Source organism: Oncorhynchus keta, chromosome 23, assembly GCF_023373465.1.
Source record: "Oncorhynchus keta strain PuntledgeMale-10-30-2019 chromosome 23, Oket_V2, whole genome shotgun sequence".
Classification (NCBI taxonomy): Eukaryota; Metazoa; Chordata; class Actinopteri; order Salmoniformes; family Salmonidae; genus Oncorhynchus; species Oncorhynchus keta.
The window spans coordinates 8,481,561-8,507,602 of record NC_068443.1 but is presented as its reverse complement, the minus strand read 5'-3'; the positions used below and the strand labels follow the sequence as shown (position 1 = coordinate 8,507,602).

Sequence of the window (26,042 nt, the reverse complement as noted above, 5' to 3'; positions counted from 1 at the left end):
GTGGTATTCAGTAGTGTGTTTGATGGATGGTATTCAGTAGTGTGTTTGATGGGTGGTATTCATTAGTGTGTTGATGGGTGGTATTCAGTAGTGTGTTTGATGGGTGGTATTCATTAGTGTGTTTGATGGGTGGTATTCATTAGTGTGTTTTATGGGTGGTATTCAGTAGTGTGTTTGATGGGTGGTATTCATTAGTGTGTTTGATGGGTGGTATTCATTAGTGTGTTTGATGGGTGGTATTCAGTAGTGTGTTTGCTAGGTGGTATTCATTAGTGTGTTTGATGGGTGGTATTCATTAGTGTGTACTGTAGCAGCAAAACATAACAAAATACTTTGCAACAGAATACCAAAAACAAGCATTTCCTATTGGACAAGTTCAAGTAGTCCCTCCCCATTTCAGTTAGTTTTCTTCCATTAGGTGTCTAGTGAATACTACCTGTGATAGTGTGTCTGTTAGTGTGTCTGTTAGTGTGTCTGATAGTGTGTCTGATAGTGTGCATGTTAGTGTGTCTGATAGTGTGTCTGATAGTGTGTCTGATAGTGTGTCTGATAGTGTGTCTGATAGTGTGTCTGTTAGTGTGTCTGATAGTGTGTCTGTTAGTGTGTCTGATAGTGTGTCTGATAGTGTGTCTGTTAGTGTGTCTGATAGTGTGTCTGTTAGTGTGTCTGATAGTGTGTCTGATAGTGTGTCTGATAGTGTGTCTGATAGTGTGTCTGATAGTGTGTCTGATAGTGTGTCTGTCTGATAGTGTGTCTGTTAGTGTGTCTGATAGTGTGTCTGATAGTGTGTCTGATAGTGTGTCTGATAGTGTGTCTGTTAGTGTGTCTGATAGTGTGTCTGATAGTGTGTCTGATAGTGTGTCTGATAGTGTGTGTCTGATAGTGTGTCTGATAGTGTGACTGTTAGTGTGTCTGTTAGTGTGTCTGTTAGTGTGTCTGATAGTGTGTCTGATAGTGTGTCTGATAGTGTGTCTGTTAGTGTGTCTGATAGTGTGTCTGTTAGTGTGTCTGATAGTGTGTCTGATAGTGTGTCTGATAGTGTGTCTGATAGTGTGTCTGATAGTGTGTCTGTTAGTGTGTCTGATAGTGTGTCTGTTAGTGTGTCTGATAGTGTGTCTGTTAGTGTGTCTGTTAGTGTGTCTGTTAGTGTGTCTGATAGTGTGTCTGATAGTGTGTCTGATAGTGTGTCTGATAGTGTGTCTGATAGTGTGTCTGTTAGTGTGTCTGATAGTGTGTCTGTTAGTGTGTCTGATAGTGTGTCTGATAGTGTGTCTGATAGTGTGTCTGTTAGTGTGTCTGATAGTGTGTCTGATAGTGTGTCTGATAGTGTGTCTGATAGTGTGTCTGATAGTGTGTCTGATAGTGTGTCTGATAGTGTGTCTGATAGTGTGTCTGATAGTGTGTCTGATAGTGTGTCTGATAGTGTGTCTGATAGTGTGTCTGTTAGTGTGTCTGATAGTGTGTCTGATAGTGTGTCTGATAGTGTGTCTGATAGTGTGTCTGATAGTGTGTCTGTTAGTGTGTCTGATAGTGTGTCTGATAGTGTGTCTGATAGTGTGTCTGATAGTGTGTCTGATAGTGTGTCTGTTAGTGTGTCTGTTAGTGTGTCTGATAGTGTGTCTGATAGTGTGTCTGATAGTGTGTCTGTTAGTGTGTCTGATTAGTGTGTCTGTTAGTGTGTCTGATAGTGTGTCTGATAGTGTGTCTGATAGTGTGTCTGTTAGTGTGTCTGTTAGTGTGTCTGATAGTGTGTCTGATAGTGTGTCTGATAGTGTGTCTGATAGTGTGTCTGTTAGTGTGTCTGATAGTGTGTCTGATAGTGTGTCTGATAGTGTGTCTGATAGTGTGTCTGTTAGTGTGTCTGTTAGTGTGTCTGTTAGTGTGTCTGATAGTGTGTCTGATAGTGTGTCTGATAGTGTGTCTGATAGTGTGTCTGATAGTGTGTCTGATAGTGTGTCTGATAGTGTGTGTCTATGATATGTGAACATATAAGATCAGTATGTGTTGATGAGGCTGTTCCACCTGTGTGTGTGTCTCTCTCAGGTGGGCGAAGGGTGGTGTTCTCCTGGAGGGGATGAGAGACAGTGTGTTTGTGACTACAGCAGACCATTCCTTCCACACCGAGCCTGTCTCCTGCTCAGTCTTTAACGCTGTGGGACACACCAACCTCAGCATTCTGGTCAACGTACACTGTGAGTCTGACCATTAGATAGATTTGATTGTCCTCCGAAAAGGAAATTCATTTCCACAGCTCATGCATTTACATGTGAAGACCAACATCACCCAGACTTGACATTTCTAGTTCCATACCTCCAGATAAACAGGCAGGAGACTGAGACAGCATAGCATATTAGTCTGTCTGTCTGTCTGTCTGTCTGTCTGTCTGTCTGTCTGTCTGTCTGTCTGTCTGTCTGTCTGTCTGTCTGTCTGTCTGTCTTCCTGTGTCTTCCTACTACCGCACCACAGGAGGTTGGTGGCACCTTAATTGGGGAGGACGGGCTCGTGGTAATGGCTGGAGCGGGACAGGTGGAATGGTATCCAATACATCAAACACATGGTTTCCATGGTTTCCACGGTTTCCATGGTTTCCATGTGTTTGACGCCGTTCCATTCACTCTGTTCCAGCCATTATTATGAGCCGTCCTCCCCTCAGCAGCCTCCATTGTACAGTATCAATCATTTTACCTGCAGTTGTGCTGCTCCTGGCTCATCCTCAGGTGAGGTCCCCTCTTCATTAGGTGTTTCGACGATTCTCACTACACCTTCCAAAGGGTGTGATGATTGCGTTGATTAGGCCCGAACTGAACCAGGTGGCTTAACCCCTGCTTCTCCCACTTCAGCCACAGCCAATGTGATGCTCTCTCTACCTTCTGCCCAGCTGTGCGATCTTCTTCCTCTGTGCTCCTTTTACTCTGAGGATACTTAGTGCCCTCCACAGAAACTGACCTGGGAAACCTCTTGCTCCAACCTCCACCGACAGGCCTTCCATTCCCTTGTCTGTACAGTGCCGGGTACTTCCTCAATCCCCTCGTCCTCCCGTGGAACCGTCAGCTCGAGCATTATGATGTTCTTTATGCTCCTCAGCCAGATCAACAGATCTACGGTGTATTCAGAAAGTGTTCAGACCCGTTGACTTTATCCACATTTTGTTACGTTACAGCCTTATTCTGAAACGGATAAAATTGTTGTTGTTTTTTTCTCCCTCACACACACACACAATACCTCATAATGGCAAAGCAAAAACAGGTTTTTACACATTTTTGCAAATGTATGAATAAAAATCCATGGAAATATAACATTTACATAAGTATTCATACCCTTTACTCAGTACTTTGTTGATGCACCTTTGACAGTGATTACAGCATTGAGTCTTCTTGGGTTTGACACTACAAGCTTGGAACACCTGTGTTTGGGGAGTGTCTCCCATTCTTCTCTGCAGATCCTCTCAAGCTCTGTCAGGTTGGATGGGGAGAGTTGCTGCACAGCTAATTTTCAGGTCTCTCCAGAGATGTTCGATCAGGTTCAAGTCCGGGCTCTGGCTGGGCCACTCAAGGACATTCAGAGACTTGTCCTAAAGCCACTCCTGCGTTGTCTTTGTGTGCTTAGGGTCGTTGTCCTGTTGGAAGGGGAACCTTCGCCCCGGTCTGAAGTCCTGAGCACTCTGGAGCAGATTTTCATCAAGGATCTTGCTATACTTTGCTCTGGTCATCTTTCCCTCAATCCTGACTAGTCCCTGCCGCTGAAAAACATTCCTACAGAATGATGCTGCCACCACCATGTTTCACTGTAGGGATGGTGCCAAGTTTTCTCCAGACGTGATGCTTTGAATTGAGGTCAAAGAGTTCAATCTTGGTTTCAGACCAGAGAATCTTGTTTCTCATGGTTTGAGAGTCCTTTAGGTGCCCTTTGGCAAACTTCAAGCTGGCTGTCATGTGCCTTTTACTGAGGAGTGGCTTCCGCCTGGCCACTCTACCATAAAGGCCTAATTGGTAGAATGCTGCAGTTGGTTGTTCTTCTGGAAGGTTCTCCCATCTCCACAGAGGAACTCTAGAGCCCTGTCAGTGACCACCGGGTTCTTGTCACCTCCCTGACCAAGGCCCTTCTCCCTTCTCCCCCGCTCAGTTTTGCCGGGCGGCTAGCTCTAGAAAGAGTCTTGGTGGTTCCAAACTTCTTCCATTTAAGAATGATGGAGGCCACTGTGTTCTTGGGGACCTACAGTGCTGCATAAATGTTTTGGTATCCTTCCCTAAATCTGTGCCTCGACACAATCTTGTCTCTGGGCTCTACGGACAATTCCTTCGATCTCATGCCGGGGTTTTTCTCTGACATTCACTGTCAACTGTGGGACCTTATAAAAACAAGTGTGTGCCTTTCCGAATCATGTCCAATCAATTATATTTTTAATTTACCACAGGACTCCAATCAAGTTGTAGAAACATCTCAAGGATGATCAATGGAAATAGGATGCACCTGAGCCCAATTTCGAGTTTTCGTGTTTTCACTTTGGGGTATTGTGTGTCGATTTTATACCAAAGCTAAATATTTAATACATTTTAGAATAAGACTGTAATGTCACAAAATGTGGAAAAAGTCAAGGGGTCTGAATACCTTCTGAAAGCACTGCATCTACTATGTCTGTCTGTCTGTCTGTCTGTCTGTCTGTCTGTCTGTCTGTCTGTCTGTCTGTCTGTCTGTCTGTCTGTCTGTCTGTCTGTCTGTCTGTCTGTCTGTCTGTCTGTCTGTCTGTCTGTCTGTCTGTCTGTCTACTATACTTGTCTGTCCATCTGTCTCTACAATATACATATATTGGTCCGTCTATATACCTGTCTAACGACTGTATCTGTCTGTCTGTCAGATGGTCCTATCCTGAAGGGGGCGCCCACGCCGATTACGGTGGACATTGACTCTGACGCCAAACTCAACTGCAAGTGGACCGGGAACCCTCCTCTTACACTCACCTGGACCAAGAAGGGCTCTAGCATGGTGAGAACTGACAAGTCCTCTGCTATAGATCCTCGCTTTGGGTCAATTCCTTTTCAATAAAGTCAATTCAGGAAGTGAACTGAAATTATTTTTCTCAATGCTTGTCTATGATCATTTTTGGGAGAAATTGGAATTTCGGTATACCTCCTGAATTTAATGGAATTGAAGTTGAATTGACCCCTACTCTGCTGCTCTCCTGGTCCCAGAAACCCCATATCCTGAAGCCCATATCCTGAAGCCCTTATCCATGCTACAAGTGCTTGAATTGGAGTGAAATAGGTGCTGGATGTAACTTATTTTGGAAGCCGGTACTCTTTACATTTAGTAGTGGTAATCATCATAAGTCAATATTGCCGTTACTCAGCGTTGAACCTTGTCCCTCCTGTACTTCATACTCACTCAGACCCTAAGACTACACCCCCCCTCCGATCCCCTCTAACCCTAAGACTACACCCCCTCCGACCCTAAGACTACCCTCCCCTCCAACCCTAAGACTACCCTCCCCTCTCCAACCCCCCCTAAGTCTCCGACCCCCCCCCTCCAACCCTAAGACTACCCCCCTCCAACCCTAAGACTACCCCCTCCAACCCTAAGACTACCCCCTCCAACCCTAAGACCCCCCTCCAACCCCTACCCCCTCCAACCCTAAGACTACCCTCCAACCTCCCCCCTCCAACCCTAAGACTACCCCCTCCCCCTCTAAGCCTAAGACTACCCCCCTCCGACCCTAAGACTACCCTCCCCCTCCGACCTCCTAAGACTACCCCCATCCAACCCTAAGACTACCCCCCTCCAACCCTAAGACTACCCCCCCTCCAACCCTAAGACTACCCCCCCCTCCAACCCTAAGACTACCCCCTCCAACCATAAGACTACCCCCTCCCCCTCCAACCCTAAGACTACCCCCCCCCTCCAACCCTAAGACTACCCCCTCCAACCCTAAGACTACCCCCTCCAACCCTAAGACTACCCTCCCCTCCCCTAAGACTACTAACCCTAAGACTACCACCCCTCCAACCCTAAGACTACCCCCCTCCAACCCTAACCCTAAGAGTACCCCCTCCAACCCCCCTCCCCTAAGACCCCTACCCCTCTCCAACCCTAAGACTACCCCCTCCAACCTAAGACTCCCCCTCCAACCCCCTCCAACCCTAAGACTACCCCCCTACCTCTAACCTAAGACTACCCCCTCCAACCCTAAGACTACCCCCCCTCCAACCCTAAGACTCCAACCCTAAGACTACCCCCCTCCAACCCTAAGACTACCCCCTCCAACCCTCCAACCTAAAACTACCCCCCCTCCAACCTAAGACTACCCCCCTCCAACCCCTGACCCCCCTCCAACCCTAAGACTACCCCCTCCAAACTTAAGACTACCCCCCTCTAACCCTAAGACTACCCCCTCTCTAACCCTAAGACTACCCCCCCAACCCTAAGACTACCCTACCCCCCAACCCTAAGACTACCACCCCTCCAACCCTAAGACTACCCCCTCCAACCCTAAGACTACCCCCTCTAACCCTAAGACTACCCCCCTCCAACCCTAAGACTACCCCCCTCCAACCATAAGACTACCCCCTCCAACCCTAAGACTACCCCCCTCTAACCCTAAGACTACCCCCCTCCAACCCTAAGACTACCCCCTCCCCCTAAGACTAACCCTAAGACCCCCTCCAACCAAGACTACCCCCTCCAACCCTAAGACTACCCCCTCCAACCCTAGGACTACCCCCCCTCTAACCCTAAGACTACCCCCTCCAACCCTAAGACTACCCCCTCCAACCTTAAGACTACCCCCCATGCCCAGTTGGGTTTTAAACCCTCCTAATGTTGAACTCCTAACCTGTACCATAAATATTTTATTAATGCATTATAGCGAATTAAGAACAACTACAGGAACTTTAATGGAGCCTGCGGCTGTGAAAATCAACATGTTTTATGAATTAAATATCTCTCTCTCTCCTTTTACAACTCGCTTCCATCAAACCTCCCTCCTCGTGTGTGTGTGTGTGTGTGTGTGTGTGTGTGTGTGTGTGTGTGTGTGTGTGTGTGTGTGTGTGTGTGTGTGTGTGTGTGTGTGTGTGTGTGTGTGTGTGTGTGTGTGTGTGTGTGTGTGTGTGTGTGTGTACTGCTCTCAGGTCCTCAGTAACAACGAGGAGCTGGTCCTGAAGTCAGTGAGCCAGGTGGATGCGGGGCAGTATGTGTGTAAGGCCATCGTCCCCAGGATCGGAGTGGGAGAGACTGAGGTCACTCTAACAGTCAACGGTCAGTTACAGCAATGCTGTGTTCAGTACACACACACACACACACGCACGCACGCACACACACACACACACACACACACACACACACGCACGCACAGTGTCACTTCTAACATGAATATCCTTTTGATTCTACTGTTACTACTCCTGGGCCCTGGGACCATGTGAACACATCCTCATTTAAAAGACTAATAATGTTCCACAAGTTTTGCTATCTGTTTATTTATGTATAGGGCTCTGTTTTCTATTACCATTTCATGGTAATCTTTTAGTCCTTTTAGCTTTTTACATTTTTAACTCTTTGCCATTTTGAAGCCTTTTTTCCTATGAATATATTTATTGAAAATAAATTAAAACATTTTGCAGAAACAGTGTATTCTATGGTGCAGAGGGGCAGATGCTCGTTGTCTGCAGTGAGAAGCTGTCTACCGCAGGACTATGTAGTATCATGACATAGAGATCTCATTCCACCATTTTACATGAAACAGTTAAGTGTCTAGTAATTGACTGTTTGTCTGAGTTGCTATTGGCTAAAGAGGTCATTGTAGGTCTCGCCCACTAATTGAGCTAATGAGCTACACCTGTTTAAATGTTTATGGGAGTGTACGAGGGAATGAGAGTGGTAAGCTACGATAGACCAGTGAGGATTATTATTTTATTCTATTAATCTTTTAGTTCTTGTTTTTCCCATTTTAACTCTTTGCCATTTTGAAGCCTTTTTTCTATTTATATATTGAAAATAAATATCAGTTTCAGTTTTTTTAGTAAAAAACTTTTTTTGTGAAGGACATCGGTCATCCCCGTCAACAGGCCCACATTCAAAAAGGGTCTCAGAGTAGAAGTGCTGATCTGGGATCAGGTCCCCTTTGTCAATTTATTACAATCTAAAAAGGCAACAATTATCCTAGATCAGCGCTACTACTCTGAGATGCTAAGGGGACGATTCAGTCGTTATTCAATCTCCACCCCAAAGGAATAACTGATGAATATCATGCTATTCTCATGCTTAAGTTCAATGTCAGAATTACAGTAGAGAGAGAAAAGTGCATAATAAGGGAATCACATTCCATTCCCCCGAGTTTAACTCAAGTCAGAATTCCCCCCCTAAATGAATACAGGCCCTGATACTATCTACTATGTTACAACTAGATGGTCATTTGCTGTGAATAAACATGGTGGGACTTTCTTTAAGTGTTTACATGAGTTTTTGTGTCAGTTGGTTTGGTGTATCTAGCTTGAACGTTGGTTTGGTGTATCTAGCTTGAACGTTGGTTTGGTGTATCTAGCTTGAACGTTGGTTTGGTGTATCTAGCTTGAACGTTGGTTTGGTGTATCTAGCTTGAACGTTGGTTTGGTGTATCTAGCTTGAACGTTGGTTTGGTGTATCTAGCTTGAACGTTGGTTTGGTGTATCTAGCTTGAACGTTGGTTTGGTGTATCTAGCTTGAACGTTGGTTTGGTGTATCTAGCTTGAACGTTGGTTTGGTGTATCTAGCTTGAATGTTGGTTTGGTGTATCTAGCTTGAATGTTGGTTTGGTGTATCTAGCTTGAACGTTGGTTTGGTGTATCTAGCTTGAACGTTGGTTTGGTGTATCTAGCTTGAACGTTGGTTTGGTGTATCTAGCTTGAACGTTGGTTTGGTGTATATAGCTTGAACGTTGGTTTGGTGTATCTAGCTTGAACGTTGGTTTGGTGTATATAGCTTGAACGTTGGTTTGGTGTATCTAGCTTGAACGGTTCAACAGTTACTGTTGGTTAGTTATTTTACGCTCATTTATACACAGTTACGTAGTTATAGCTGTCACGACTAGTCAAGGTGGGTGGAATCAGGCGCAGAGAGCAAATAGTGAATAAAGGTTTTATTCTCCGGTGAACAACCATAAACACGGACAACCCAAAAATACAAACAACAGGGTGAAAAATATCCAAAACAGGAAATAACAGACAAACCGGAGAAATAAAACACAAAAACACCGACGGCCGAAACGAAATGACAAAAACAAACAATCCCGCACAAAACAAGGGCGGGACAACCTACATTATATACAGATACTAATAAACTAACACACAGGACGGGACAACCTACATTATATACAGATACTAATTAACTAACACACAGGACGGGACAACCTACATTATATACAGATACTAATTAACTAACACACAGGTGAAAACAATCAGACCAAACCAACAGATAACGGAAAAGGGATCGGTAGTGGCTAGTAGGACGGTGACGACGACCGCCGAGCACCACCTGAACGGGCAGGAGAGCCAACCTCGGCGGAAGTCGTGACAATAGCTGGTGCAGATTTTTAAGAATTTGAAGTTAGGATAGGCAGAATGTTTTAAACTTTGTTTTGTAGCTTAATTAAGGACCATTTTGAATAGTTACTTCTGTATTCCGTGGTTCTCATTCAAACCCATGTTAATTTATGAAATGTATTCATGATTATGCATTGGTTTCCATAGCAATGGCTACGTTTGGGCTGCTCGGTGACGAGACATGAGAGAGCTGTTAGCTGGCGTTAGCTAGCGGCTTTCCGTCACTTTAAACTCTGACCAACAGCTGTCATTTTTTATTGGTAACAGATCATTCTGTTCTGAGACCAGATTTAAATAGTATAGAAGTAGACCAAGATTTTTATACCCTCTAACGCCAGATGTACACTGCACGATTTTCAAAACAAAAGACGGGATCAGTAGCCCTCAATAGGTCTCTGACCGGCTCACATGAATCAGGCGTCGGGGACAGCCACACAACTCGAGTAGGCAACAGCATGGGGATTTTGTCTCCGATCTCTAAAATGTGTCTGGGACAGCTAAATCGTATAGTGCACACCCAGGTTTTTGTCTAAAGTGCTGCGAAAATTGTACAAATTTCAGTTGTTTGAAATATGTATGTGGTTACTAAAAAAGGTGTATTATTAGATTATTATTATTATTATTATTATTATTAGATGATATTGGTATCAGATATTTTTTGTTACGATTTTCAGATTTGAGTAACAGAGAAGCAGGGGGAGATTTTATACCCCCTAACTTTTTTGGGAAAGTGGTCAAAATTCACTGCTATGTGTCAAAAGTGACATTATGTACAGTGAATAGAATATCATGTTGGGAGTGATGATGTCACAATGGGCCCTATAGAATCCAGAGGGAATCCCATGAAAGTGGATGAAGGACAAAAAGCTTAATAGTTGAAAAAGTATCAAATATATATATATATGAACAATTGAACGTTTGAATGACGTTTCTAGCTTCAACGGTGTAAAAGGACGAGCGTGTTAAAGAAAGACACTAATAATAAGAACCATGACGAAGATTTAAACGACTAATTACCTCTTCCACCACTCAATCTCCACTCATTATCAGACGTTCTGTCATGACTGGAGTGTATATAGCTGAAATGACATCCTATCTGTCTCTTCCCCCCAGGCCCTCCCATCATCTCCAGCGAACCAGTCCAGTACGCAATGAGAGGGGAGAGAGGGGAGGTCAAGTGCTACATTGCCAGCACCCCTCCACCTGACAAGATTGTGAGTGAAGTGAATTCTGGGAAATTTCCTGGGAAATATCTGTAACACTTTATAACAACTTTAATGTATATCCCTTTATAAAAATCTTATAAATGTTTTGTATATGTTATAATTGCTTGTGAATTGTAAGGCTTTGTAAGTACATTCAGATCAAAGACAAGAGAGAGAGAATGAATGAGAACTGTACTGATGTTAAGGGGTTGTGTGAGAGGGGATGACATAAAGTTGATGGATATTGTGAGAGAGGGGATGACACGAGGTTGATGGATATTGTGAGAGAGGGGATGACACGAGGTTGATGGATAGTGTGAGAGGGGAATGACATGAGGTTGACAGATCGAGTGTGAGAGGGGGACGACATGAGGTTGATGGATATTGTGAGAGAGAGGATGACATGAGGTTGATGGATATTGTGAGAGAGGGGATGACATGAGGTTGATGGATATTGTGAGAGAGAGGATGACATGAGGTTGATGGATATTGTGAGAGAGGGGATGACATGAGGTCGATGGATATTGTGAGAGGGGGACGACATGAGATTGACGGATCAAGTGTGAGAGGGGGACGACATGAGGTTGATGGACAGTGTGGGAGGGGGGATAACATGAGGTTGATGGACAGTGTGGGAGGGGGGATAACATGAGGTTGATGGACAGTGTGCGAGGGGGACGACATGAGGTTGATGGATAGTGTGAGAGGGGGATGACATGAGGTTGATGGACAGTGTGCGAGGGGGACGACATGAGGTTGATGGACAGTGTGCGAGGGGGACGACATGAGGTTGATGGATAGTGTGAGAGGGGGATGACATGAGGTTGACGGATCAGGTGTGAGAGGGGAGGGGAGATCGTCGAGTAAAATCCTGTACCTTTCAGCGTCAATTATCCACGACAACAGCAGAGAGACATGAAACTAATCTGTGGTTGAAAAAAAAAGAAAGTCCTCCACTCCATTTGTAGTGCCTGTGTCCCAAATGACACCCTTTCCCCTTTATAGTGCACTACTTTTGACCAGAGGTCCGATCAAAGGTAGTGTGCTATCGGATGCTATTGGGATTGAGCCAGTGAGTACCCGGAGCGTATAATGTGATACGACGTTATGGTTTTAGCTTAACGCAGAGACACAAGACCTATTAAATATGAAGCAGGGTGCTGTGTGAGTGTCAGAAAGTAGACCGGGGTGGGGTGGGGGAGTAGGGGGGAAGGGGAGCGGAGGGGATGAGTTAAAATCTTTCGTTTCTTTTTCCTCCCCCATCTCCAGCCAATTTGCCTTTTTCTTTTTTGGGGGGGGGGTTAAAAGGTACATTAGCACAACATGTGGGCCGCTGCATATTTCATATATTCACACTCCATATTTAATAGTGTAACTACTTCAACAGATTTAAAGTAGAAAAACCTGCTAGACTCTTTATTGCTCATGTACACCTGCCTCAGCCCGGTGTGTGTGTGTGTGTGTGTGTGTGTGTGTGTGTGTGTGTGTGTGTGTGTGTGTGTGTGTGTGTGTGTGTGTGTGTGTGTGTGTGTGTGTGTGTGTGTGTGTGTGTCTGTGTCTGTGTGTGTGTCTGTGTGTGTGTGTGTGTCTGTGTGTGTGTGTATACGCCTCTCTATACAGTATAAAGATGTTTTGTTATTGTGTTTTGGCGCTTCCTTCAGACGGTAAGGAAATCAGAAGGGAACGGTAGACGAGGGGATTGAACCCGTTTCCGATAGTCAAGTCATATATGACAAATGCTCAACCAGGACTCTGCACTTTTCTATTCTCCATTTGACTCCCTAATTGTGTGTGTGTGTGTGTGTGTGTGTGTGTGTGTGTGTGTGTGTGTGTGTGTGTGTGTGTGTGTGTGTTTCCCTCCAGGTGTGGGCGTGGAAGGAGAACGTGTGGGAGAAGGAGAAGGGGACTCTGTTGGAGAGGTACACGGTGGAGCAGAGTAAACCTCACTCCCAGGGAGGAGCTGTTCTCTCCACCCTCACCATCAACAACGTCATGGAGTCTGACTTCCACTCTCCGTACAACTGCACCGCCTGGAACTCCTTCGGACCCGGGACCATGATCATCACCCTGGAGGAGAAAGGTATGTCTTAATTAAAGGGGCAATCTTGGTACATTCTTCTTTATAACTGAAGAATGATATAGCCATTGATTCTTGAAAAGGGGGGTGGCACATACTTCTCTGAGACGTTTACTGGCAAAGATTTCAGTATTGAATAGTATGGGAAAGTTTTGGTATTTACATTTTTTACATTTTTCTATTGAACCTTTATAGGTTAAATAAACAGGTAGGCCAGTTGAGAACAAGTTCTCATTTACCACTGTGACCTGGACAAGATAAAGAAAAGCAGTTCGACACATACAACAACACAGAGTTACACATGGAATAAACAAAACATAGTCAATAATACAATAGAGCAAAAATAAATAAATAAATAAAACAAAAAGTCTATATACAGTGAGTGCAAATGAGGTAAGATAAGGGAGTTAAGGCAATAAATAGGCCATGGTGGTGAAGTAATTACAATATAGCAATTAAACACTGGAATGGTAGATGTGTAGGAGATGAATGTGCAAGTAGAGATACTGGGGTGCAAAGGAGCAAGATAAATACATAAATACAGCATGGGGATGAGGTAGGTAGGTCGATGGGCTGTTTACAGATGGGCTATGTACAGGTGCAGTGATCTGTGAGCTGCTCTGACAGCTGGTTCTTAAAGCTAGTGAGGGAGATGGGAATCTCCAGCTTCAGTGATTGTTGCAGTTCGTTCCAGTCAGTGGCAGCAGAGAACTGGAAGGAAAGGCGACCAAAGGAGGAATTAGCTTTGGGGGTGACCAGTGAGATATACCTGCTGGAGCTCGTGCTATGAGTGGGTGCTGCTATGGTGACCAGTGAGCTGAGGTAAGGTGGGGCTTTACCTAGCAGAGACTTGTAGATAACCTGTAGCCAGTGGGTTTGGTGACGAGTATGAAGCGAGGGCCAACCAACGAGAGCGTACAGGTCGCAGTGGTGGGTAGTGTATGGGGCTTTGGTGACAAAACGGATGGCACTGTGATAGACTGTATCCAATTTCCTGAGTAGAGTGTTGGAGGCTATTTTATAGATGACATCGCCTAAGTCGAGGATCGGTAGGATGGTCAGTTTTACGAGGGTATGTTTGGCAGCATGAGTGAAGGATGCTTTGTTGCGATATAGGAAGCCGATTTCTAGATTTAATTTTGGATTGGAGATGCTTAATGTGAGTCTGGAAGGAGAGTTTACAGTCTAACCAGACACCTAGGTATTTCTAGTTGTCCACGTATTCTAAGTCAGAGCCGTCCAGAGTCATGATGCTGGACAGGCGAGTAGCTGCGGGCAGTGATCGATTGAAAAGCATGCATTTAGTTTTACTTGCTTTTTAAGAGCAGTTGGAGGCCACAGAAGGAGAGTTGTATGGCATTGAAGCTTGCCTGGAGGGTTGTTAACACAGTGTCCAAAGAAGGGCCAGAAGTATACAGAATGGTGTCGTCTACGTAGAGGTGGATCAGAGAATCACCAGCAGCAAGAGTGACATCATTGAGAAGAGAGTCGGCCTGAGAATTTAACCCTGTCGCACCCCCATAGAGGCTGCCAGGGGTCCGGACAACAGGCCCTCCGATTTGACACACTGAACTCTGTCTGAGAAGTAGTTGGTGAACCAGGCGAGGCAATCATTTGGCAATCATTTGAGAAACCAAGGCTGTCGAGTCTGCCAATAAGAATGTGGTGATTGACAGAGTCGAAAGCCTTGGCCAGGTCGATGAATACGGCTGCACAGTAATGTCTCTTATCGATGGCGGTTATGATATCATTTAGGACCTTGAGCGTTGCTGAGATGCACCCATGACCAGCTCTGAAACCAGATTGCATAGTGGAGAAGGTACGGTGGGATTCGAAATGGTCGGTAATCTCTTTGTTAACTTGGCTTTCGAAGACCTTAGAGAGACAGGGTAGGATAGATATAGGTCTGTAGCAGTTTGGGTCTACAGTGTCACCCCCTTTGAAGAGGGGGATGACCGCCGCAGCTTTCTAATCTTTGGGAATCCCACACAATACAAAAGAGAGGGTGAACAGGCTAGTAATAGGGGTTGCAACAATTTCGGCAGATAATTTTATAAAGAGAGGTTCCAGATTGTCTAGCCTGGCTGATTTGTAGGGGTCCAGATTGTCTAGCCCGGCTGATTTGGAGGGGTCCAGATTTTTCCAGCTCTTTCAGAACATCAGCTATCTGGATTTGGGTGAAGGAGAAATGGTGGGTGCTTTGGCGGGTTGCTGTGGAGGGTGCCGGGCAGTTGACCGGGGTAGGGGTAGCCAGGTGGAAAGCATGGCCAGCCGTAGAGAAATGCTTATTGAAATTCTCAATTATAGTGGATTTATCGGTGGTAACAGTGTTTCCTCGCCTCAGAGCAGTGGGCAACTGGGAGGAGGTGTTCTTATTCTCCATGGACTTTACAGTGTCCCAGAACTTTTTTGAGTTTGTACTACAGGATGCAAATTTCTCTTTGAAAAAGCTATCCTTAGCTTTCCTAACTGCCTGTGTATATTTGTTCCTAACTTCCCTGAAAAGTATAACCATGTCTCTCTGTCTCTCTTGTCTGTCTGTACAGAGATAGTACTAATAGTATGGGAAATGTTTGGTATAACCATGTCTGTTTGTCTGTCTGTACAGATATAGTACCAGTGGGGATTATAGCTGGTGGAACAGTGGGATCCTCCATCCTGCTCCTGATCTTTCTCCTGGCTCTGGCCTTCTACCTCTACCGCCAACGGAAAGGCAGTGAGTCGTGTACCAACCAGATACTACTCCCTCCCTCTGCATGCAACATGTTTGTGGGTCGTGTTCCAACTGGCTCCCTATTCCCCCCACAGGGCTCTGGTCAAAAGTCATGCCCTATACATTTATGGGGAATAGGGGACAGGGGACAGGGTATAGGGGACAGGGGACAGGGGATAGGGGATAGGGGACAGGGGACAGGGGATAGGGGATAGGGGGCAGGGGGCAGGGGATAGGGGACAGGGGACAGGGGACAGGGGACAGGGGGGGACAGGGGACAGGGGACAGGGGACAGGGGACAGGGGACAGGGAACAGGGGACTGGGGATAGGGGAAAGGGGACAGGGGACAGGAGACAGGGGATAGGGTGCCATTTGGGATGCATGTGGGTGTGGCTGTGTGTGGTTGCATGTGGGTGTGGCTGTGTGTGGATGCATGTGGGTGTGGCTGTGTGTGGATACATGTGAGTGTGGCTGTGTGTGGATACATGTGGGTGTGGCTGTGTGTGGATGCATGTGGGTGTGGCTGTGTGTGGATACATGTGGGTGTGGCTGTGTGTGGATGCATGTGGTTGTGGCTGTGTGTGGATACATTTGGGGCTGTGTGTGGATGCATGTGGTGTGTGGCTGTGTGGCTGGTGTGCATGTGGGTGTGGCTATGTGTGGATGCATGTGAGTGTGGCTGTGTGTGGATGCATGTGGGTGTGGCTGTGTGTGGATGCATGTGGGTGTGGCTGTGTGTGGATGCATGTGGGTGTGGCTGTGTGTGGATGCATGTGGGTGTGGCTGTGTGTGGATGCATGTGGGTGTGGCTGTGTGTGGATGCATGTGGGTGTGGCTATGTGTGGATGCATGTGGGTGTGGCTGTGTGTGGATGCATGGGGTGTGGCATGTGGGTGTGGCTATGTGTGGATGCATGTGGGTGGCTGGCTGTGTGTGGATGCATGTGGGTGTGGCTATGTGTGGATGCATGTGGTGTGGCTGTGTGTGGTGGGTGTGGCTATGTGTGGATGCATGTGGGTGTGGCTGTGTGTGGATGCATGTGGGTGTGGCTGTGTGTGGATGCATGTGGGTGTGGCTGTGTGTGGATGCATGTGGGTGTGGCTGTGTGTGGATACATGTGGGTGTGGCTGTGTGTGGATACATGTGGGTGTGGCTGTGTGTGGATGCATGTGGGTGTGGCTGTGTGTGGATGCATGTGGGTGTGGCTATGTGTGGATGCATGTGAGTGTGGCTGTGTGTGGATGCCATTCATATAGTTATTCACAATGTACTGTGTAACCACAAATAGTCACGTGTTTATTCATGATCGCTTATTTAAAACTGAATAAGAATGACTTGTTTTCTCTCTCTTTTGTTGTACTGTAGATCTAAACGTTGATCCAAAAGTACTGTTATTCAGATGTCTGTCCCACTTTAAACGAACAACAGCTTATAAAGGCTTCATATAGCATACATAAAGTCTTCATAAGCGCTCTGTTAGGCGCTTCATGAGTCATCTGTCTTGTTCTGGTTCCAGGTCGTCGTGGGGTCACTCTGGGGAAGCCGGACATCAAGGTGGAGACAGTCAACAAGGAGACACATAGTCTGGAGGAGGAATCGGGCAGTGTTTCCACGGCAACGCGCATGGTCAAGGCCATGTATTCCGTGAGTACCCAACACCCACCGCTATGAGTCAAATCAAATCAAATCAAACATTATTTAAAGTGCAATGGCTTAGAACCAATAGAACCAACCTGAACCTCTAGTGTTGCAGTTCCTTTTTTTTCTTAATTTAAAATATAGCAACAGACTTCATGGTAAAACAATCAAATGAAGCATTAAGGGGGGGGGGCATCTGTTCTCTGTTGCCTTAGACTTCACAGACTGAGGTTGTGTTCCAAGTGGATGCACTACATAGCGCACTACATCTAACTGAAAGAAGTGCACTATAAAGGGAATAGGGTGCCATTTGACAAACCCTTAGACTTCTCTCAGACTGAGGAACACCTGCACTAGGCTACACTGAGAAAGCTCTATATAAGATGGGACTAATGCCACGGGCCAAATGGGTTGTCATTTGAAATACAGCTATTATAACTGTTTAAGACATAAATTGTTCTAGAAGCTAGAAGGTGCTGAAGCCTTTAGTTGTTGTTTGAGAGTAAAACCACGGGATTGAATTCACCTTCATGTGCTTCACCATGGTCCTGTTACATCTTCAACTCACCAAACATTTGTCAAACAACATTTTCATCAAATGAATACCTGATATTCTGTTTTCCTCTTCCCTCCCACCTCTCTCTCTCTCTCTCTCTCCCTTCCTCTCTCTCTCTGTCTCTCTGTCTCTCTCTCTCTGTGTGTGTTTTGTTGTTTGATGGTTTAGTTTCTACCCTCTGTCTCCCTCTCTCCCTCCACTCAGCCATTCAAAGACGATATGGATCTGAAGCAGGACCTGCGCAGTGAGCTCGATACCCGCGAGGAATACGAACTCAAGGTGAGTAAACTCTCTCTCTGCTACTCACTTCATACCCTCCTACATCAAACCAACAAACTCCTCATATGTACAGTACATACAACACAATACGCAACAACATATCACACAAAATACTAATACTAACTACCTCACACCTTAGATATGCTAACACCTCAGATATGCTAACACCTCAGATATGCTAACACCTCAGATATGCTAACACCTCAGATATGCTAACACCTCAGATATGCTAACACCTCAGATATGCTAACACCTCAGATATGCTAACACCTCAAATTGGAACACTCTTGCATGTAATAAGAAAAAAGCTCACTATCACCTCATCCCTATTCTACAACAATACAACACACAACATGACTACATCACACCTCAAATATGCCCAAACAGGGTTGGGGTGAATTCCAATTGGAGGCAGTCAATTCAGGAAGTAAACTGAAATTCCAATTCAATAATTGAAAAGATGTCATTCATTTTCAATGACTACATTTTATTATTTTAAATGTAAATCACTTTCTGAATGCACTGCCTTTAATTAGAATTGCCCCCAACCCTGACCACACCTCAAATTCAAACCCATGTAAAAATCACTCGCTATTCCCTCATTATGTTTGTCCTTAGGACCCAACGAACGGCTACTATAACGTCCGTGCGACCACCCACGACGAGGCCAGGCCGTCCTCCCGCTCCATGCTGTACCAGGGAGAGTTCCGGACCTCCAACCCTCCAGGGGGAGCTACAGGTGCTACCTCCAGTGGCCCAGCAGGGGGTCCCGGAGGGGCGGTGGCTGCAGGAGCGGTCCCAGGAGTCCCAGGGTCAAGGGCAGGGTGCTATGACCCCAGACCTCCATCCAGGATGTCTCACACCAACTACCCCCAGTTCAACACCTTCACCAGGGCGGGCCCGAGCCAAGTCCCGCCCACCAACCACCCCGCCCACCCCTCCCACCCCGCCCATCCTGCCTCACAGACCACCGACTTCCCCGGAGACTGCGGACTATTGGACAACAACAGTCAGCTGACCTATGACAACTATGGCTATCCCGCCCAGTACCCTACCTATCGGGTGGGCTTTGCCCCGCCCCTGGAAGGAGGGCCGGCCTATGAGGTCTACCCAACTGGACAAGGGGTGGGACCAGGGCCAGTGCAAGGACCAGTCCAAGGCCAAGGCCCATGTCCGGGTCCTGAAACTGTGCTGGGGAATTATGGGACCACCCGCTTCTCTTACACTTCTCCTCCTAGTACTGACTACTCTCCTCCTGGTACTGACTACTCTCCTCCTGCTACTGACTACTCTCCTCCTGCTACTGACTACTCTCCTCCTGGTACTGAGTACAACCAGAGACACACTCAGAGGATGCAGACACACGTGTGAGAGAGATGGATTCTGTAATACATAGTGATACTTGTTTTCATACATGCGTACATACATATAAACACAGCCACACACACAAACACACACACTTGTTGGAGAGATACATTTATTCTTTCTAAGCTTTCTTTATCGCATACATACACACACTAACAAACGCAAACAATCTGACACAGTCTCTCTCAATCTTCAGCTCCAAGAGGGGAGACATGACAAAAGAAAGAGAGGCTGAAAGTTCTTTTCTTAAACTAGGTGGGGATTCAGCAGAGTTTGATTACTTACATGCTAATTGACAGCGTCCAGATCCATCTCTTCTCTATTGGACTCTCCACCCCTCTCTCTTTCCTCTCACACAATCTCTGTATATAATATCAGTGGGGTAGATCATTTTAACCTTAGTATAACCTTGTATAAACGTACTGTGTACAGATACAGCTGCTGAACTTTTCTCCTTATTATACACCCTCTTACACTCCTTTAAATTCACAGGAACACACACACACACACACACACACACACACACACACACACACACACACACACACACACACACACACACACACACACACACACACACACACACACACACACACACCCTCTTACACTCTGTTAAATTCACAGAAACACACACTTACATGCCTTTAAATTCACAGAAACACACACACAACCTGTTACACGTTGAAAGAGACAGTGTTGCGTCCCAGCGGTGCTCAGGCAAGGCGACAGCTTGTTCTCTGTATGTGGAGCTCTTTTTAACATGCTTCTTCTCCATGCTGCCACAAACTGCTCCACCGGCATGGCCTTAGGGCTTCAAGAAGTGAATGAAAGGGAAATATGGGGGTGTCTCCCAAATTTCACCATATTCCCTATGTAGTGCACTACTTTTGACTAAGGCTCATAGGGCTCTGGTTAAAACTAGTGCACTATATAGTAAATAGGGTGTCATTTGGGACACAGACAAAGGCATCATGGCATAACAGCCATTACACCAATATTGCGATTTGACATCTGACAAGATAGAGGAAGAATGACCTTGTGCTTGACACCTAGAAGGTACAGTGAGGTAACTCTAACCATGGTGACCGTGAGGTACCTCTCTCCATGGTAACAGTGAGGTGTATGTGTGGACTGTATGGACAATGAAATAGGGTTTTGTATACAGTATACCACTTACAGTATGTTGAGCAACCTATAGGGGAAGAACAGAGCTGTAGCTTCTTCAAAGGCTTCTCCCTCCTCCTCTGTATTTTCTATCTCATCGCAGTACATATCTACCCCACATGTCACTCATCTGAGGTTAATATGATGTGTTTGGGAAGCAGGGGAAAGAGCTTTTGTAATAAAATGAATCTTTACATTTTGTACAAATTCCCCCAACCCCCAACCTTCAAATAGTATTGTATGTGTCTCTGTCACTTGCACAGTAGAGTAGCTCTTTCCCCATATTTATACCTAAATAGAAGAACAAGAAGCAACAAAAAAAACAACACATTCAGAAAAGTTTGATAGTATTTTTATAAGGGGGTTGCAGACCAAAGGTTCAGAGGTTTGGGTGACATTCACTTTACAATTCAATGTTCTGAGGTTTCTGTGTCCAGTTTCATTCACTGAGTTTATGTTCTGAGGCTTCTGTGTCCAGTTTCATTCACTGAGTTTCTATCTGGTCATGTTGTTGTTGTTGTAGACTAAGACTGCGTCCCAAATGGCACCCTGTCCTCTATATAGTGCACGACTTTTGACCAGAGCCCTACGGGCTCACTGGCTCACCATAGAGCTCTTGTCAAAAGTAGTGTACTATATAGGGAATAGGGTGCCTTTTGGGATGTAGTCATGATGGTGTAGTCTTGAAACTAAAGCATCAAACTTGTAGTTTGATGCTGGCAATGGTGCACTTTTGAGATTGGCGCTGAGTGACCAATGCTGGTACTGTCTGTCCACAGTGGCCTGTACGTATGATATAATATTTGGTACTTTGCTTTACCCCATCTGGTATTGGGCACAGTGCTCTATAGTGGTGGATGTGAAGGCCTACACACAGTGGCTCTGTAGCTGTGGGTAAACTCTGATCATGCAATTCACCATCATTATTTCACCTCGGTACGCTAATGCATAGAATGACATATAGAACCCATACATAACATATTGGATCTTTGTGCCCTATTCTCTATATATGGGCTCCCGAGTGGCGTAGCAGTCTAAGGCACTGCATCTCAGTGCAAGAGGCGTCACTACAGTCCCTGGTTCGAATCCAGTCTGTATCACACCCGGCTGTGATTGGGAGTCCCATAGGGCAGCGCACAATTGGCCCAGCGTCTTTTGTGTTTGGCCGGTGTAGGCCGTCATTGTAAATAAGAATTTGTTCTCAACTGACTTGCCGAGTTAAATTAATAAATATATACAGTTGAAGTCAGAAGTTTACATACACCTTAGCCAAAAACATTTAAACTCAGTTTTTCACAATTCCTGCCATTTAATCCTGGTTTAAATTCCCTGTCTTAGGTCAGTTAGGATCAGCACTTTATTTTAAGAATGGGAAATGTCAGAATAATAGTAGATAGAAGGATTTATTTCAGCTTTTATTTCTTTCATCACATTCCCAGTGGGTCAGAAGTTTACATACACTCAATTAGTACTTGGTAGCCTTGCCTTTACATTTTTTAACTTGGGTCAAACGTTTCGGGTAGCCCTCCACAAGCTTCCCACAATAAGTTGGGTGAATTTTGGCCCATTCCTCCTGACAGAGCTGGTGTAACTGAGCCAGGTTTGTAGGCCTCCTTGCTCACACATGCTTTTTCAGTTCTGCCCACAAATTTTCAATAGGATTGAGCTCAGGGCTTTGTGATGGCCACTCCAATACCTTGACATTGTTGTCCTTAAGCCATTTTGCCACAACTTGGGGTCATTGTCCATTTTGGAAGACCCATCTGCAACCAAGCGTTAACTTCCTGACTGATGTCTTGAGATGTTGCTTCAATATATCCACATAATTTACCCTCCTCATGATGACATCTATTTTGTGACATGCACCACTCCCTACTGCAGCAAAGCACCCCCACAACATGATGCTGTCACCCCCGTGCTTCAAAGTTAGGATGGTGTTCTTCGGCTTGCAAGCCTCCCCCTTTTTCCTCCAAACATAACGATGGTCATTATGGCCAAACAGTTCTATTTTTGTTTCATCAGACCAGAGGACATTTCTCCAAAAAGTAGGATCTTTGTCCCCATGTGCAGTTGCAACCAGTAGTCTGGCTTTTTTTATGGCGGTTTTGGAGCAGTGGCTTCTTCCTTGCTGAGCGGCCTTTCAGGTTATGTCGATATAGGACTCGTTTTACTGTGGATATACTGTAGATACGTGTGTACCTGTTTCCTCCAGCATCTTCACAAGGTCCTTTGCTGTTGTTCTGGGATTGATTTGCACTTTTCGCACCAACGTACGTTCATCTCTAGGAGACAGAACGCATCTCCTTCCTGAGCGGTATGATGGCTACGTGGTCCCATGGTTTTTATACTTGCGTATTAACGTGGTACCTTCAGTCAAAATTGCTCTCAAGGATGAACCAGATTTGTGGAGGTCTATCATTTTTTTCTGAGGTCTTAGCTGATTTCTTTTGATTTTCACATGATGTCAAGCAAAGAGGCACTGAGTTTGAATGTAGGCCTGGAAATACATCCACAGGTACACCTCCAATTGACTCAAATTATGTTAATTATCCTATCAGAAGCTTCTAAAGCCATGACATCATTTTCTGGAATTTTCCAAGCTGTTTAAAGGCACAGTCAACATAGTGTATGTAAACTTCTGACCCACTGGAATTGTGATACAGTGAATTATAAGTGAAATAATCTGTCTGTAAACAATTGTTGGAAAAAGTACTTGTGTCATGCACAAAGTAGATGTCCTAACTGACTTGCCAAAACTATAGTTTGTTAACAAGAAATGTGTGGATTGGTTGAAAAACAAGTTTTAATGATTCCAACCTATGTGTATGTAAACTTCCAACTTCAACCGTATATATAGTGTTTCGATCAGAGCCCTATGGGTCCTTATCAAAAGTAGTCCACTATATAGGGAATAGGGTTCCATTTGGTTTGTAACTATAATGTTGCTGCCAACCACGGATCAGAGCCGTCAGAACTCCCTCTTTGATCTCTGTTTCTACCGGGGTCCTGTTGACTTTCTTCTTTATACCTTTTCTTCCAAATCTCACCTTTTCTTCCAGATCTCACCTTTTCTCCCAAATCTCACCTTTTCTTCCAGATCTCGCCTTTTCTCCCAAATCTCACCTTTTCTTCCAGATCTCACCTTTTCTCCCAGATTTCACCTTTTCTTCCAGATCTCGCCTTTTCTCCCAAATCTCACCTTTTCTTCCAGATCTCACCTTTTCTCCCAGATTTCACCTTTTCTTCCAGATCTCACCTTTTCTCCCAGATTTCACCTTTTCTTCCAGATCTCACCTTTTCTCCCAGATCTCACCTTTTCTTCCAGATCTCGCCTTTTCTTCCAGATCTCACCTTTTCTTCCAGATCTCACCTTTTCTCCCAGATCTCACCTTTTCTTCCAGATCTCGCCTTTTCTTCCAGATCTCACCTTTTCTTCCAGATCTCACCTTTTCTCCCAGATTTCACCTTTTCTCCCAGATTTCACCTTTTCTTCCAGATCTCACCTTTTCTTCCAGATCTCGCCTTTTCTTCCAGATCTCACCTTTTCTTCCAGATCTCACCTTTTCTCCCAGATTTCACCTTTTCTCCCAGATTTCACCTTTTCTCCCAGATCTCACCTTTTCTTCCAGATCTCACCTTTTCTCCCAGATTTCACCTTTTCTCCCAGATCTCACCTTTTCTTCCAGATGAAAACATAGGAGTAGATTAGAGATTATAGCTAGCTGTAAATAAACATCTTTTTGACAGGTTGGCCCTCTGTTCAAAAGATATAACTTCCTACATAAACTCAATTTTATTCGTTCCTCATCCACCATTTTATAATTTCATCAAATGCCTTCCACATATGAAGTCAGTATTATAGTTGTCATATTACATTCATGGTGTTATTATGTCATCAATGAAGGTGACACTAGGGTGTTTAAACTTTTATACACGTCCTGTATCGTTTACTTGTTGTCTGTGTAGGCCTCTGTTTCTAACGGGGGTTTCCAACCTATTCCCTATATAGTGCACTGCTTTTCACCAGGGCACATAGGAATCTGGTGAATAGTAGTGCACTATTTATGGAATAGGGTGCCATTTGGGACTAGCCTCAGACAAAGGGAGTGGTGATACACTTACATGACCAAAATTAATGCACAATTAGGCCACACCAGATGGGACAGATGTCTATCCTACCCAGGCCTAACCCAGGTCTCAGTGGACAGTACTAAGGTGCTCTGAGCTGTTCTCTGCTATCTCTGACCAGGATTTATTTACATACGTTGTTTGGAAGCAGTCTCAGGCCGGGATTCAATCCCAGGAGCCTTAGAGAGCAGCGCACTAGTGTAAAGGCATTTTTCCCAGATGCTCGCAGCGATTGGATTCACGATAAATGAGTGTATAGTTTGAGCGTATTAATACATTTTTTAAAGTATGCTTTGCTTCACAACACATCTTGGATTGAATCCCGGTTATGTTGTGTTATGAATCTCTAATCTAATGGGAGTCAAAAGACAAAACAACAGAAATGAACAAAGCAGACAAACCAATGCAGCAGCCATTTGTGTTTACAGTACAACTGTGTGTATGCGTGACCTCTGACCCTGGTGTTTTGAGCAGTGTGTGTGTGTGTGTGTGTGTGTGTGTGTGTGTGTGTGTGTGTGTGTGTGTGTGTGTGTGTGTGTGTGTGTGTGTGTGTGTGTGTGTGTGTGTGTGTGTATAGAAAGGGGACGTTGGGCTGTGAAAACATGGGGAAAGCGAAAGATGGAGAGACTGAGAGAGAGAGAGTGACTGGTTATGTCCTAAATTGTACCCTATTCCTTACCAAGTGCAATAATTCTGTCTAGAATCCTATGGGCCCTGGTCAAAACCGTTGCCCTATATAAGGAATAGGATGCCATTTGGGATGTAATCATGGAGCCATCATGTGGCCATAGGACATGAAGAATGAGCCGACTGAGTCCAATCATTCTTCATGCCGCTGTTGAATTAACAGAGGGCTCCAAATACGTCCATTATTGACACAAATGGAACCCTATAGATGTAGGATATTAATTTGAGCCAGTTTGCTAGAGCAGGAAAATAATCCTGCAGCAACAGGAAATGTGAATTATAATTAATGGACATTTTTGTTGTAGGGGTTGATAATGTTTTCGTTGGGGCAAATCAAGTCAGACATTTTACAGTGGAAATTACAAACTTTAGTAGTCTTTTTAACCTCAAATACACTACAAGTTTGCATTTTCTGCTGTGCGGGAAAATTCCCAGCAATAAAAGAGTGATCAAATTACAAACTACATCTGTATTCCCAATATAGTGTTGACCAGAGCCCTAGTCAAAAGTAGTGCTTGACAATAGTACTATGGGACCTGGGGCACTGTATGTGTACACCAGTGGAGGTGGGTGGGAGGAGGTATAGGAGGACAGGCTCATTGTAATGTCTGGAATAGAATTAATGTAACGGCATCAAACAAATCAAATTTACGGAGACCATGT

The 26,042-nt window shown here is 45.0% G+C and overlaps 1 long non-coding RNA gene and 1 pseudogene across 2 annotated transcripts; one reads left to right on the top strand and one right to left on the bottom strand.

Annotated features, from left to right (window-relative positions):
- Window positions 1-20,783, top strand: part of LOC118401765 (kin of IRRE-like protein 1) — an 83,077-nt pseudogene extending 62,294 nt beyond the window's left edge.
- LOC127910941 (uncharacterized) lies at window positions 20,780-25,439 on the bottom strand. 2 transcript variants are annotated; one of them, XR_008076965.1, is made up of 3 exons: window positions 24,239-25,439; window positions 24,106-24,181; window positions 20,780-24,067 (listed from the first exon to the last, which is right to left on the bottom strand). It is a non-coding gene; the product is annotated as an uncharacterized LOC127910941 (long non-coding RNA). The 2 variants fall into 2 exon arrangements; XR_008076966.1 differs by having other exon boundaries at window positions 24,125-24,181.
- Between the last annotated feature and the right edge of the window lie 603 nt (window positions 25,440-26,042).